The sequence below is a fragment of the Cyanistes caeruleus genome, chromosome 4 (genome assembly GCF_971803275.1).
Source record: "Cyanistes caeruleus chromosome 4, bCyaCae1.hap1.1, whole genome shotgun sequence".
Taxonomy (NCBI): Eukaryota; Metazoa; Chordata; class Aves; order Passeriformes; family Paridae; genus Cyanistes; species Cyanistes caeruleus.
The window spans coordinates 29,411,245-29,428,193 of record NC_141704.1 but is presented as its reverse complement, the minus strand read 5'-3'; the positions used below and the strand labels follow the sequence as shown (position 1 = coordinate 29,428,193).

Below are 16,949 nucleotides of genomic sequence, written 5' to 3'. Positions count from 1 at the left end.
GCTAAACCATTAAGAAAAATTTTTCTGAACTAATCCAGATTCTGAAATTAACCATTAGCAGGAGTGTTAGACTGCACTGACCCACAAAAATATAGGAATTTACCTAGGCCTCCTCAATCTGAAAGGAAATTTAAGAATTTGAGTGAAAAGGAACAGTGCTAAAACTTGTTCCGTTGCTAAGTTTGATTAATACATTTTACCCACATCTGATCAGCTTCCAGCAATCCATCCAAACTTGTGTTTAACCTCTCTTATTTAAATACCTTTTATCTATCCACTAGTCCTCACACCAAGCCATTGATTCCCATCAATAGAAAAGCTCAAACAAGATACTCATGTTGTTATGAGTATTTAACTGCCACCCAGACTTTGTCTATCAGAATTATCTTAAGCAGCCTAATATCTGCTAGCTTTATTACCCTGTTCAATTGTTTCTTCCAACAATGCTATCAGATATTCCTCATCTTTCAGAGTTTAGTAGAGCTGTATTCAGTAAAAAGAAAGAATATTATATACTGTATAATACCAACCACATTTTATTAGAGGGGGTATAATTTACAGCATTAGACTCTAATGTATCAATCGCATAAATCATGTACCATTTATTTCTCTTCAGAGAGCAAGAGCACTTTTCTTTCACACTTTGTTTGCCATATGTTTGATTAGGTTGTAAGGAGATTTCAGTATATATATTCAGTATAAATATATATCTCATATTAATTTCAACAGGAATAACAATGTGAATACCAAACCAAAAACCAAAACAGAGTATGAGGCACTGAGAAGCATCTCAATGATACCTGATGTCCCTTTATACAAATACTTAGTATTTTACCAGTATATTTTCCTGTTTGATTGTCACTAGCCAATGTGTCTTAGTGCAAGCAGTATATTCTTACGAAACTGTAAGAAGATTAAGCTCAGACAGGATTTAAGTGTTATGTACACTCCACAGCATCCTTTGGCAGCCAGCCACAGTAGCATTTTCCTGTTACCAAATCAAGGTCACAGAGGCATCCCTCATTGTACCGCATTGTTTCAACAAATCCCACATCCAACTTCCACATCCTAAAATGGTATACAATAATACATTTTGTAAAGGTAGAAAAAAGTTCATGTTATTCAACTCTAAATACTTAAGTGAAGTAGCTGTGGGAGTTAATTAATCTCCTGCAGGGTTGCTCTACAGTCAGCAAAGAAAAAACAGCTCCTTTAGAGAGCAATTCAGGACTATAGCATCTTTCATAACTTAGTATAGCTGATCCACTTGCAAAAACAAAACCAAACACTGACCACAAATGCATCACTTGACTTTTTTCCCCCTAATATTTACTACTGTTATAAACTTTAAGCAAAAGCAGAGCTGTGATGGAGAACGAACGCAGGATACATCCAAGCCCATGTACAGCTGTAAAAGAGGTTCTCTGGGGAAAAAAAACCCCAATTCTTTGAAAACAGATGAAAGAAAGGGCAAAAGATTGAACAACAATCAAGAGAAAACCATGCTTAAAATTTAATCTCTCCAAGCTGAGTCCTTTTGGATGCACCTTCTCTGACATTAAGGAATAAAGACCATTTCAGATATGGAGTGGGAATAGAACATCAACCACAGCAAGCAATACTGCTCTATTAGGAACAACAAACTCATTTGAATCAAACCTAGCGCGCACTGGGTACAAAGCTAGCATTTCCTTACAAATCATCCCTCATTAATTTCTTTCCAACTGAACTAACTTTTCAAGGTTAGCATTCCCCAAAGGAAGGAAACACACCATTTTTTTTGTCCTATTCAAAAGACATTCATAATCTCCCAAAGATGAAGGAAGCAGGGTAATAGGCAGGATTACAAAACTTTTGGAGAGCTACATTTGGCCACTTCAAGCACCTACTTGGAGGAATCCCATGAGTTAAGACTCCACAAGTTAGAGGGGTCCAAGGGAGCTGATTAATACTCAAGCATCATCTGTCCGAAGCTAAGGACCAGTGCATGTCTATTAGTAAGAAATCAATTAAAAGCATCAGAAGACCTGTATGGATAAGCAAGGAGCTTCTGACAAAACTGAAACACAAGAATGTTTATGGAATATGGAAAACAGGACAGGCCACTTGGGAGGAATAAAGGCATGTTGTCAGAGTATGCAGGGATATCACAGAGAATACTAAGGTCCATTTGGACTGGAGTCCAAGGGTTGTCAAGTATGACAAGAAGGGCTTCTTCTAACCTTTCCTACAAGTAGCAAAAGGAAGACTAGAGAAACATGGGCTCACTGCTGAATCAAGTGGGTGTCCTGGTGACAAAGTGTACAGAGAAGGCACAATTAGTAAATGCTTTCTTTGCTCAGTCTTTATTGCTAAAGCCAGATTCCAGGAATCCCTGAGCATGGAGGCAAGAGTGAAAGTCCACGAAAAGGAATATTTCCCTTAGGTCAAGGAGGATCAGATTAGATGTCCTTTAGTCAAACTTGACATCCAGAAATCCATAGATTCTGATGAGATGCACCCATGAATGTAGAGGGAGCTGGCGGGTATTATTGCTAAACCATCATCCATTCCATCATCTTTGAAAGGTCACAGAGAACAGGAGAGGTGCATAAGAGTACCGGTGCAGGTTAAATGTTGTCCTGCTGGAAAGTAGCTCTGCAGAGAAGGACCTGTGATTCCTGGTGGACAACAGGTTAAACCAGGAGCCAGCAGTATGCCTTGCTGGCCAAGAAGGCCAGTGGTACCCTGGGATGCATTAGGAAGAGCACTGCCAGCAGGTCAGGGGAGATGATCTGCACTGGTGAGGCCACATCCAGAGTGACATGTCCAGGGCTGTGGCAGGGTATGCTGGGCTGCCCAGCTCAAGAAAGACAAGGAGCTCTTGGAGAACGTCCAGGGGAGGGCTACAAAGTGGATGAGGAGACTGGAGCATCTCTGTAATGAGCAAAGGCTGAGAGAGCCAGGCCTGTGTAGTCCGGAGAAGAGATGACAGAGGGAATCTCATCATTGCATACAAAGACCTTCAGGGTGGTGTCAAGAGGACAGGGCCAGACTCTTTCCAGCCATGCCCAGTGACAGAATAAGGGACGATGGGCACAAGCTAGAACACAAAAGCTCCATCTGAATATGAAGAAAAACGTCTTCACTGTGGAAGTGACAGAGTGCTAGAACAGGCCCCAGAGCAGTTGCAGTCCCCTTTCCTGGGGATACTCAAAAGCTACCTGGACACATCCTATACAACCTCCTCTGGGTGAATCTGCCTTAGCAGGAGGGGTTGAACCTGATCTCCAAAGTCCCTTCCTACCCCAACCATTTTTTGATCCCGTGAAATAGCATTATGAAGTTGGTTCCTATTTTGTGAGCCATACATAACAGCAAATGGTGTATTTAGCTTCTATGAAGTCTGGATCTTAACTTCACATTCAAAGGGCATCCATTACTCACCTAAATTATTCCCACATAATTTGAAACGAACATCTCAAATTACTTCATGTTACAAAGGTCAACCTGCTGGTGATAGAAGACTAACAGGCTCACAGCTTCCTAAATCTCTCTCTCTTAGTGTCTTCTGTTCTTTAATGTACATATTCTGTGTTTCTTTTTTTCTAATCCTCTAATTCCAATCTGATAAATCAAAGTCTTTATTATTTGACTTGAATTCTTTATGCTTGTTCTCTCCAGAGAGAAACTAGTTGGATCCATAAAGGAAAATCAAGAGCAAACAAATTGTACTGGAGACAACTGGGGAAATATTACCTAGAAGCAAATTACAAAATTAGAGTTACTTGAGAGTACAGACATGGTCATACATAAATTCAAACCACCTTATTCTCATGTATCCAAGTTCTCTTATTTAAATTAGCAGCTCTTAAGGCTTGATGTAATTAAAAGAGAGCTGGCCTGCTTTATAAAATATTTCAGCCACGTTATTTTCAGCAATCTAAGCTGTCCATGAGAAAGTAACAGCTAAGGCTCATTTCAAAAGAACAAGCACAGTAAGAGCACTCCAACAAGATGGCCTTGCAATCCAATTCTGAAGGACAGATTTTATACTGCCCTTTATTTACTTTAATAAAACCTTCTTCCTCTCCTTAAATTAAAGGGACCTCTTTAAGGTTAGAATTAGTGCTAATAAAATTTTACAGTTTTATGTTTCCTAGAAATAAAATACTGGCTTAAATAAATATGTTTCTCAACTACACTGGATAAATTGCAAATCCTTAAGGTACAATCCATTATTTCTGGCTTCCCATATCTCAAAAATCTATTAAACTAATAGAAGAGAATTAAAGATAGAGATGAAATGCTTTAGCAAGCACAGAAATTGGTAGAAAGTTTGGAAATGGAAAAAAAATATCCAGAAGCTATTCTTGGAAATCTTAATTAAAACTGACTGGTGCTCACCTCATGGTGGTCAGACTTTCAGCATTGTCTTAACTTCCCACTGCTACTATTATAAGTCCAAATGCCAAAATTTTCTGAACTGCTCTTTCAAAGCTGAAATTAGTAATTTATAGCTGAAAACAAGGTAAACTTGATGAAGATATAATCTGGGTTTTGAGTAATAATCATGTAGGAAAAAAACCCAAAACATTTACCTCCCAACCAGATAACTGAAACACAGATTTGTTCATCAAGCTGTACAAATCCTGAAAACCTCCACTTTGTCCTCAACTATCTCAGGCTGTGGGCAGACTAATGGAGGTATCTCTTCACCTCATGATGCAGAGGCTGATGCAGGAAATGCAAAGAGCTCAGTCAGGTAAGTCCTGGAAAACAGAGCTGAAGTATAGCTCAAGACACAATTGATGAAATAATCCAAATAACCTCTAGATAAACATGCTATCTGTCTGCCACAGCTTCAGCACTTCTCTGCAATATTGAAAGTCAGGACCAACAGAAGGTACATCACATGAAGTAACTAAACTGATCTTAAAAAGTTACATAATACAGTTAAATAGAAGACTCTGATAACAAAGGAGGGATACTCAACCATCTCTGCCCGAGTCATAGCAGTTTAGTAAAGAACTATTTTATGAAGACCGAAACCTTTACTGTAACAACTGTACTTCTACATTTTCTCCATCTGCCCATTCCTTTTAGAAGACAGAAGTGGATTTCCAAAAAAAATTCACTTCCTAAGCACCAGTGACAGCTTTTTTATTACTTTGTTGAAAGAATTAAGGTAGACAATTGGAGAACATCCTTTTATACAGAATCACTGTACTTTTTTCCAGTTTGCTTGTGTGTGGATTAGAATTAATAGCAAAAGAGAAGACTCAGCCAACAACACTGCCAATTTTAAAGAAAAAAAAGGGGAAAAAAAGGGGGGGCAAGCACCAAGACCACCTTCCTGAATGTGGATAAACTTTGTTGGATACAAGTGGTATATGAGCAGTGAAATATCAAGAGAAACCATGAGCATTCCAGAAGAGTGGTATTCATAGAATTATAGAATATTCTGAGTTGGAAAGGACCCACAAGGATCACTGAGTCCAACTCCTGGCCCTGCACAGCACCATCCCCAAAAGTCACACCATGTGCCTGACAGCATTGTCCGAATACTTCTTGAACTCTGTCAGGCTTAGTGCTGTGACCACTTCCCTGGGGACCCAAAAAACGTTTTATCCTCTTTTCCAAGAAAAAGGTGGTTCTCTAATTTGTTTGTTTTAACTCTAAAGTTATTTCTATAGACAAGAAGGCTCTGAACTCTGGAAACATAATCATGAATGATAGGAATTAATGTTATGCAGAACCTTCAGCAAAAAAAAAAAAAAAAAAAAGTGTCCCCCATTAGAGGTCACCCTGAACAGAAACAAATCTTATTTGCTTTAATCCTACTATATCCAACATCAGGGGGGCAAGACCACGGGGTGGGGGGCGGAGGGGAAGGAGGAAGGCAGCAGGAGTCCACAAAGCATGCAGTTTCCATTGTTACATATCTCCTAACCTGATCATTTCCTTATAGCACTTTCAAGAAGAACATTTCAATATGAATCAACAAAAATAGTTTCGTAAAGTAGGTCGTTGCTGCAGCAACCGGGCGGCTGTTTGGACTACTCCCTGCCACAATGACCTACTTTTCCAGTTATATGTAACCGTGGTAGTAAGATCCGCATATTCCTTCCCTATGGAGCCGCTCCGAGAGGATTCCTGTACCACAGCTGAACTTTATTCCTAACAAGGACACAGAAAGGCTGCATTTGAGCAGGTAAAAGCAGCGGGTCGGTTCTGCTCCTCCTCTGTGTCATACTCAGAAGTGTCGGTGGCTAAAGGTTACATGAAAGCCAATATGTGCTCGGAGCTCAGCAAGTGCCACGGCAGCGCTCAGAGCCGGAGGAGCCGATAAGAATGGAAGGGAAGGTGTGAAAAGGAACAGGCGCTCATGAACAGCGCGTCCCCTGCCAGACCCAACAGCTGGCACACGAGCTGGGCACAAACAGCCTGTTCTGCGCCGCCATCCAAACACAGCCTCATGGACACCCGCCTTTATTACAGCTCTCAATTACATTAAATCTGCATAAAAGAAAAACCCTGGTGAACTGCAGGTAAAGCTCACGTGTTTTTAAACCCTATTTAACCCTGCATGCGCTGGAGAGGGGAGACACAAAGGTACCACACAAATCCAGGAAGAAATGTTGGCAATTACATAATTTCCTGTTTACTCTTGCTGTTAAAACCAGCATTTTTCCTTATGACAAAGGAAAAAAATACCTCCTGTTAAACTAATAAAGGAAATAATTATCTCTGTAGAAATAAGACTACAAGACTCCAAACCTCAATCACACTGTCCTGTACTTTGCAATTTTTTGATCAATGTATTCAATTCCAAATTCAATGTATTCAATCCCAAGTTCAAAAGCTTTCATTCAAGGTAAAAGTAAAGACACAAGAATAAGAGACAAATATTTCCAAGCAAAAGAAAACTCATTCCAAGAAAAGACAAGCTAGGCATTACCATGTAGTACATCATAATTAAAAATCCACTCAACAGAACGCTTCTGACAGATAATGCAGTCCATATGCAGAGAAGCATAAAAATGAAGAAGACACAGAAAAGCTCTCCAAAGCTTACTTTACCCTTAGGTATTCTTAGAATTTCTAAGTTCAGCAGGAAAAATACTGCAACTGGTGACAATATAGTACTGCAAGTGGAAAAGTTTTTGGAATTTTCCTCACACTTCCATTTGCAAACAAGCCACTTACAATGACATAACTCCTCCTGAAAATCTCACACCCTTCAAACAAAATAGTAAAAAAAAAACACCCAAAAAGCCTAAAAATTATTTTTACTTTACCACTGCACTTGACAAGCCATAGAGCAACAACTGCAAACTTTTTTGCAGTTTCTGGGGTTAAGACACACTAATAGAAGAAAAAAAAGTACAGAATTAGGAAAAGAAATAGGAAAGGCTGCTGCCAAAAGAGCAACACATGGTTACTAGCAACACTTTCCAGTTTCAAAGTGTGACCTCCAATACCAAAAATGCAAGCTTCATTGTGCTGTCTCACATGGAAGCAGTAAAGAATTGGAGTAAAAATTTCTTCAAATGCTGCAAATGCAGCATTGAAGAATTTTGCTTTGACAAATACAATGTTTCAGTGTTGGCATTGAAAAAGAGAGGTTGGTGGAATTATATTTAAAAGAATGCAGAAAGCCAAATTCTAAATTGCAAAAATAGAAACAGCCACATTATCCCCCAAAAACTCATGATTTTCTTCATGGTTTAGAAGAAAAACAGACTACTGCTGAAATAAAGTACTTCAACAGCAAATTTATTGGCAACTAGCTTTCAGAACAGAAATTTCAACCAAGTAAGAAAACCCTACTCACTGAAAAGCACCATGACTGAATGATGAAAATTAATTTTACACAGGTCTCTGCAGGTTACAAAAGCCTTGAAATAAAAGGGGGAAATAGAAAGCAATTAAAGCAGAACTGTCAATATCACAGCAACTTACAATTTTTCCCTTTGTCATAAACTGAAGAAACTACATACTAGGAGAAGTTTTGAGGTCATACAAATGAAAGAGTATGCTAGAGAAAAAACCAAACAATTAGTCTCTCATAGAGACCTTTAAGGAAGCATTCACAGGATTTGGGAGATACTAAGCAAGAGCAGAAAACAGCAAACAGTAACACTGCCTAAAAAGAAACATGGATAAAGCACAGTAAACTAGACTTTACCAGGCCTGTCATCTACTGAAAAGTAATGAAGGAAAGTCTTAGGAATTATCCCTAGGCAACACAAATAAAACAAATAATTCAGATGCCATCCTTGGCTTGATCACCCTCATTAAGACTTGGATGGCTTTGACTTTTTGAGTTCACCAATAGCAAGACTTACAAAGAACAAAACTGAAATGCAACCTCCTCCCCAAAGACCCTTCTGAAACCTGGATAGTAAAAATTTCTGTGTAGAATATTTTCTTTTAAATGCATGTCTCAGTTTTGCAGATGTAGTCATGCTTCTCCTTTGAGACAGGAAAAAGGGAAAATATTAGGTAATCTCTGCTAAAAGTCAAAACATTTTCTTCAACTTTAAGACTTCTAGAAAAAATTAAGCTTGTTTAATCTCCAGAATATAAAATTAAAAGGAGAAAGAATGAAAAATCACTTGATGTCGCAGGATTTACAGACAGAAAATTTCAACACAGAGGAAACTTTATAGAGAACATAGCAAAGACAATATTTAGTCCATTCTTCAGTGAATCAAACATATTAGAAATCAAACCAGTAACTATTTTCAATGCCAGTTGCTCTCTAAATGCAGTATCACAATTGTCTGTATGCTTCCCCAATACTTCAGAACTGCACAAATTGTGAAACTGAGTTAAGTTCACCCTGGTGTTCTGTATCTTTAATGCACAGCAAAACTGCAATGGTCCATTCAGATCATGATCATGTTTTATGAACTGTACAAGGCATGAAGTAACAAGCAGCCTACATGAAGAAGTTGCCTATTTATTTATTTCTCTGATGCAAATTACCCTCCTATTTCTGTTCTTTCAATCACTTTTTTCTCTCTCTCTCTCAATTGCAGCACAGTTTACCCCTCACCGACAAGGTCAGTAGAACTCTGGCACTGAGAAACAAACAAAAAAAAACCATAAAACAAAACAAAAAAAAAAAAACCTTCAAGCACTGAACTCCACAGATTCCTTATTTTAAAAAAAAAATAAAGCATTTCCTAGCTTTGGATACATAACAGATAGAAAAATCCAAGTTTTCCTTACGGGAGTTGTTCCTAAGTAACTTCTACTGTATATATTTCATCTCCATCACTGAAGAATTAATAACATATATTCATACTTCACAACTTCCCCATTTGAGCTTAAACAGATTTTTTTTTCCATATTTCTGGTTCTAATTCTGAAGGGGTAAGGGTTTGTGTTCTGAAACAGTACAAACCTTCAGTGCAAGAATTTTACAGCTTTTGCTTTTCATGTCCCTGAAAGAGCCACAAACATACAGATGTTAAAGAAAGAATGCATGAGAATGAGCAGGAAGGGAAATGCAGAGAAGAAATGCATGGGAGTGAACAGGAAGGGAAATGCTTCTCTATAAATTAAGAAACACTGAGATAAAGTAAATTTCTAAAACAGGTCCAGAAAATTTCTCTAGTTCAGTTGTAGGAGGAAGCAATGCATAACACAAAAGCTCAGGTGCACATCACATGCCTCTTAATACAGGAATTAGATATGCAGGACACATCCTAACCAATGTTCAGTGGAAGAAATCCCTTCCACCTCTGATAAAACTGAATAGGTTTTATCTTATTGCAAAAAGGTTGTTGCACTAGCACTTTTCAAAGAGATTTAAGCAACAGTTTGACACCTGAATTTACTAATTTACTTCCGAAACCCTGAGTATTACAAAATTCTTATTTCCTATCCAGGATTACCAACATTGAATTTTAGACCTTTCAAATACTAAAGCAATTTAAAAATAAATAGTAAAAAAAAAAAAATAAAAAAAATCAAAGTACAGAATTTACCAAGAAAAGTGCATATTTTAGGAAACTGTTCACTGCAGCTCACCTACTGTCTAAACTAATGCTAACAAAGCTCATGTGTTGGTTTTTATTATCTCCACTAGTAATTGGAACGTACTCCAATTTTTAACTGTTCCCCAAAGTATAGACGCCCATGCAGACTTTTGCCACAGCCATCTCCACTTACACACTTCAAACAGAATACTGTAATATTGACCTGCCCTTTCCAGTCTATCCTTCACCTCCACTGAAGCTTTATTCCCTTACAAAAAATCATTTACACTCACTAAACTCCAAAGCAGTGAAAGCAAATGCTTTATGGTAACCTGAAAAACAAATGGAGGCTTCAGGGTTAGAAGAACACTGCAATTATAGCTCACCTCTTGACCTAGATTGCAAAGAACAGGAAAGCCAAAAGTACACAGAAACACACAAACTAACCTTGCTCCATATTAAATTAAGAGTTCTGAGAAATCTAAGTGAAATGTACTGCACCAAAATGCTATGAAGTTCTTACCCTGGTAATCAAATCCAGTCCTTTTCTAGGAGTAACCAAAGGTATGGCTATTAAACCTGCTAAAGTGTGATAAGCAAATTACTAAGCCCATGGAACACACAAAGCCACATACTCTTACACTGCTTACACAACTCACTCATGCTCAAGCTGACTTTTGCCTTTTTAGGTCACTGTGGGAAAGTCACAAAATTCCCTAAAGCAAAGGGTTTCTTTCAGTATACAAATTCATAACATCACAGACTTTAGTGTGACTTCTACATTGAAAAAATGGCCAACTTTGTTGGCAGCTTGACCTTCCTCCTATCACAGGTTATATAACTAACCTGAAAACCTGCCAGGCACTGAGACACAGTATGGAAAAGAACCACTTCTGAAAATAAAGGCTTCCATGCTGTAAGATAAACTGCTAGAAACTGAAAAGTTCAGGCAGCGCACAATGATAAACAGACTTTTCTGCAATATTTGCATAATATATTTAAAGAGTAGCTTCCATTTGTTTGGATAAAGACATTGTCCCAAACTCAAGGAGAATATATTTTATTGCATTAAAATTACCAAAAGAGAATGATAATATATGAAATAATTTGCTTTGAAGAATTGATGTACAATTCATTGACACTGCCATATACTGATCAGTTGAGGAAAAAAAAAAAATTATTCTTGTTTGCCTAAAAAAAGCTGCTTTCACATCCATCACAGATGGTGTTTGTTGGGGGTTAGCACCCTCCCCCATTTGTGACCAGAACAGGAAACACTATGAGATGCGGACAGATTACCTTGCGCTACTCAAATGAAGAATGTAATCTATTGATACTTTTGTAAAATAAAACAAAAGTAGATTACTGTTCTCAGGACAAAAAAAGACTAAAAAGTCCTATGTACTTGTTTCAAAACCACACCCCTCCCTTGATAGTCAAAGTCCACGTACTATTACATATCAAGACCACATGACCCAGATCTTCTCTGGACATCTTCAAACCTGTAGATTAGTGATGCAAAAACAGGTGTCTAAAAACTCAAAATTTCTTAATCTAGGGAATTAAGACTCCTTCAAGATCAACCTTGGAGTCAAAATCCAGATTATATAGAGGCTCACTATAATTTTTCTGGCCTATAGTAACTGCTATTTGGAAAAACCAACTTACTGAGCACAATTCAATTTGCTGTAGCACCTGCTCCCCCCACACAACCAGCGCAGTCTTCTTGTCCAACTGAATAACAGTTACATTACAGAATCTGGTGATACAAGATAATTCACCGAAATAAGGAAACAAGCACAGTGTAATTTCTCAGCTAGCAGGCTTATTTCTCACATTCTGACAGTTTGACAAAAAAGAAATTGCATATTTTCCTGGCACAGTAAAAAGGCCAATACTTATTTTCAGCAATATCATTTCAAAGGGTGTCAACAAACAGTAAACCACAGGAGAAACCAATAATCCCCTTCCAAAAAACACCTGCTGGTTACTGCAGACATGAGCAATGCAGGCCAAGAGTGATATGACCACTGTAATCTGACTCAAATCCACACTGACACTGAAAGAAATGGTACCTGCCCTTCCCACTCTTTGCCTCTTCACTACTACGGTGACCTTTTTGCTGGCACAATCTACCATAGAGCTAATCCCACCAAAACTGGTAATTAATCTCTTTTGGACAGACTGATGAGCTAAACTGGCTCACCACAGGGCTGTGTGCTATCATACAAGGGTGGAACCTTTCATCAACAGTGCAGGATTAAACCCATGAGGACATACGTCAGCGTGCTTCAATGACGTACATTGTAAATCATAGGGCTAGATCATATAACACAAATTATAGAGGGAGTTGCTGAATTGCAGGCACTTTTGGGGTAAAAAATGGTTTTTTGTGGAAGACAACAGGTGAGCAGCCTAGGTATGTGGCACTGGGGGGTTTCTCCAGACTAACTGCAGGTACCAAAGAGCTCCCATCTGAAAATGCAACTTCTGGAAACAAGCTACAAGACTTCTCATAGATTAATTACCCTCAATTTAATGGGCTGGGTGAACAGTAGTGCTCCGAGTGGCACACACCACTCTAGAGCTGAAGCCACTCATTAGAGGGTATGATGGGTTTCACTGGGTCTGCATGGCCAGGTTTTGGTACTGGGGGGCTACAAGGGCTCTCTGTGAGAGCTGCTGGAAGCTTCCTCCACCTCTTTCCAGGCCAATGCCAGAGGGCTCCAACAAGGACCTGCGGCTGGCCAAGGCAGCGCCTCTGGGGTAACCTATGGGACAGGAGGAAAATGTTCTTGCTTGGGAGCCACTGCAGACAGAGAGGAATGAGAATATGTGAGAGAAACAACTCTGCAGACTCCTAAGTCAGGGGAGGAGGGGGAGGACATGCTCCAGGCACCAGAGCAGAGATTCCCCTGCAACCTGTGGTGAAGACCACTGAGAGGAAGGCTGTCCACCTACAGCCCATGAAGGACCATGGCAGAGAAAATGAGTGTGGAGAGCCCTCCCCCGAGGAAAAAGCAGCAGAGACAAAATTCGATGAACTGACCAAAACCTCCATTCCCCATCACTCTGTGTTCTGCAGGGATAGGAGACAGAGAAAACAGGAGTGAAGCTGAGCCCAGAAAGAAGGGAGGGGTGAGAGGAAAGTACTTTAAGAATTTAGGGGTTTTTTTTGTTACCCTCTTCTGATTTGCTTGGCAGTAAATCTATTAATTTTCCCCACGATGGTAATGGCTGAGTGACCTCTCCTTGTCCTTACCTCGACCCCCAGGCATTTTCTGGGGGTTGTATTTTCTATTCCCTGTCCACCTGAGGGGAGTGATAGGGCCCTTGGTGGGTTTCATGTTAAATATTTAATAAATCAAATAGATTTTCATTCAAAGTGCTACACAAAAAAAACCCAAAGGGATGTTTTCATCAGAGAAGTCATAAATATCTCTGTGCATTCCTTTTTATAAGCATGTCACCAAAATTAACAAATTATAAAAAACAGATTTTGTTCTGCCTGAATTACATATATGAAACTCACATCACTCCTATAGTAATTCTATTAACAAAATTTTCACACCAATCCCACACCCAACACCTCTATTGGACGAATCATACCTATATAAGCTGAAACTGTAAGTATATTTACAAAACCAGATGCACAGAATAGCAAAATTTAATAGATACTACAGAAAGATGTCTAAATATTAACTTTTTAAAATAAATTCACATATCAATAAATTGCAGTGATTGTCCTGGAAATTAAACTTTTTTCTTTCCTCTGATTTTAATTTTTTATTTGCTTGAAATTTGAGTGTGGGAAAAAGAAAAATATCTTTTTTCCTTCTCCAAAATCAATACCACTATCAGCCATAATAGCAGCAGCTAACTTTGAAAGATCTTGAACACATCACTATTCTCACAAAATCTAAGAGGTACACAAAACAAATTATATTACTCTTATTTTAAAAGTGAAATCTGTTCTCTTCAGAAATGGCTAAAAAATAAATATAAGGATTGAAAAGATTACACTATTAATCTTTATAAAATCAGCTGTTGCACACCAGTGTTTTAGCTATCATATCAAAGCCTACACACTCAAAAAGACAAACTAAAAGTAAATTATTACCTAAAGTAAATCCCTATGCAGCAACTAACAGAATGTTTGCATTTCTTTTCAGTGATCAGTTGCCACTCTGTACTAAAACCAGGACTAAATTAAACTCTCCCCTAGGTGATGTTGTTAAGCATGAGTTTCCATTCTCCTTAATATGGAAAAGTCTGTGAGCACATATGAACACATTTTTTCAGAAGTAGGTAATGGTAACTTGTTGGAGTATGCAAGTTACATTCTCTTGCCTGCTTTGTTGACACAATTTGATGCAAGCTAATTCTGGTGCCTAATGTTTAAGAGCAGATGACAAAATTTTAAGAGAGCTTTAGTGTGATTTTAGCATTTAGCATCTCCCTCTACCATTTCTCCATCACCGTTTACTGCACCAAGTAACTTCTCTCTCTCGAGTGTTGATCTGTGAACAACACTGTGAACTCATCCCATAGAAAAAGCATGTCTCAATGAAAGCACATCTTGATTTATTTGACAGCTTGAAAAAAAGGAACAATAAGAAGAAACAGAACAGAACCAGAAAAAAATGAAGCGAGCTGAGGGAGGTCCTGGCATCTGTTACGTAGCATTCACGAATTTAGAACAGGTAGGCTGAATGCCAAGAGAAAGGAGGTCAGTAAGACCATGTGACTGCTTAGTAATTAGACTTGCTCAATAGTGCAATTACACAAAAATATTAGTTCCTGATTGTTACATGACTGTTTAAAGAGAAAAGTTAATTAGAAAGCACCTATATATTAAAGATTGCTATTTACCAGATTTAACACACATTTGTTAATATAAACAGTAACTGGTGGCTCTGCAAAGTGACAATACTCTAACAGGAAACTAAACCTCCTGGTTTATTGTATTCTTTCACCATTCTTCCTCACGTAGATTGTGTTAGTCATAGTTTGACAGAGGAGAATTTTGCCCAGGGCACCAGGACCACAAACACTTGGTGTCAATCAACTCAAATTAAGAAAGGGCCACTGTAAATTCACACCAGGAGGTTAAATTTGACTCACCTTCCTAATACTGAAGGGCTTCTGCTCCAAGTCTCAAATAAAATGTTTTTGACTAATTTAACACCCTACTCAACAGGCATGTAAGCACCAATTTTGCTCATAGCCAGCAAGTGAAAAAGAACATAAAATGTTTTATCATTAATTAAGAGTGTCAAATGAGACTGGCATATCAAAAAACATCATCATAGATCTTGTGCATGCTTATTGGGAATATATGTGTCTGCATTGTTTAAAAATATCTCATTAAAACCACTGGAACCTCAAGTAGATTCATACCGAACTAGTAACTGTCCATCTAAATAAAAATTTATTGAAAGGAACCGTAATAAACATACAGCTTTAGCAGCCAGTTATTCTATAAAGTTACTGTACTTTTAAACTTGGAAAAAAACTCCAATAACCTCACAAACCAGGCAGCAGGGTTTTTTACCCAAATACATGTGCAGCATGTGCCTTGAGGGTATTTGAGTGCCAGGAGATTGCTTGAAGTGCTTTGGACAGGGGAGCTGTAATTTGCCCCAAACTCAATCCCTTTAACCAGCAACTAAAGCCAGTCATTTTTCTTTGAATGCAAAATGCAGTGGTAGGAGTAGCTGCCCTCTAAAACACTGGAAATTGTTAAAGTAAACCAACCAGCAATCTATCACACACAAATGTACTCAAGGACTCTATTAGCTAATGATCATATTACACAGTCATTGAAGAACCAGGGCAATAGCACTGAAGACATGAACTTCCTTCTGCTAGAATCAAAGTTCACATTTGTCTATCATTCACTAACTCAGAAAATACAACCAAAAACTGCTCAGCATTTCAACTGCAGGGCACATTAGAGACCTATGAAGTGTTCTTAAGACATGTGATTTCCTTAACACTTAGAATTGTGCCAATTGTCCACATTCTTTTAAAACTTAAGTAGCTGTTCGTGTTTCATCCACAAAATTAAGACTTCTGAGCTTCCTCATGAATTCAGAATGTTATTCAAAAAATTTATCCCTTCAAAACTAAAACTATTTAAAAGTATGTCATAAAAGAAACAGACACCATGAATCTCAGGTAAGAGAAGTATAACAATTATTCATGTTATTTTTGTCAGTGAAAGGAAATAACCATCAAGTTAAAGTTCACAAAAAGCATATTTAGCATTTCTATCTCTTGAAAACAAGAATGTAAAGAAAACCTCTCAAAAATTGAAAAAAAATAAAACCCAAAACCTGCAGAAATAAGTCATCCGGTTGGTAAAGTATTTAATAAGTTAGGATACAAATTATTAAACCTGAAAGGAATAATCCTTCAAGTGAACTCAACTGAAACATGAAGTATCTAAACTTTGTCATTCTTCCATGACCTAGTGTTAAGCCAAGTTTCATTATGCTTGTTCCATAATTAGGCAACTTCTCAGCATTCTAGTCCGGGCAGGCAAGTTCACGAGCATTTCAAGTTCCTGACATTGGAGGGACAGATGATACACAAACTCTACTGCATTATCAACCGTTTTATAAGGGTAACAATTTTCAGATTCCTAGTGATGTTTTAACTAATCTCACATGACAAGCAAACACATAAGTCCTATTAACCTCTGCACACATTTAGCATGCAAACGTCAGGCACAGCTCCACAGTAAAGTTCATTTTTATATCGGGTAGGAAGAAGAATTACAACTGGCTTGACGGTGCAGGAACAAATCTGCATGCTCCGGAAAGGGACACCAAGCCAGTCAAAGTTCAAGAAGCATTTAGCCAACGCTCTCAGGCACACTGTGGGTTTCTTGTGGCTCTTCTATGCAAGGCCAGGAGCTGGACTCCACGATTCTCGTGGGTCACTTCCAGCTCAGGGTATTTTGTCATACCGCTC

The 16,949-nt window shown here is 38.3% G+C and overlaps 1 protein-coding gene and 1 long non-coding RNA gene across 4 annotated transcripts in view; one reads left to right on the top strand and one right to left on the bottom strand.

Annotated features, from left to right (window-relative positions):
• Positions 1-16,949, bottom strand: part of CRY1 (cryptochrome circadian regulator 1) — a 39,331-nt gene that overhangs the window by 21,337 nt on the left and 1,045 nt on the right. The gene's annotated exons all lie outside the window — the stretch shown is intronic.
• LOC111937405 (uncharacterized) lies at positions 4,663-4,974 on the top strand. The gene is made up of 2 exons (XR_002868616.2): positions 4,663-4,744; positions 4,842-4,974. It is a non-coding gene; the product is annotated as an uncharacterized LOC111937405 (long non-coding RNA).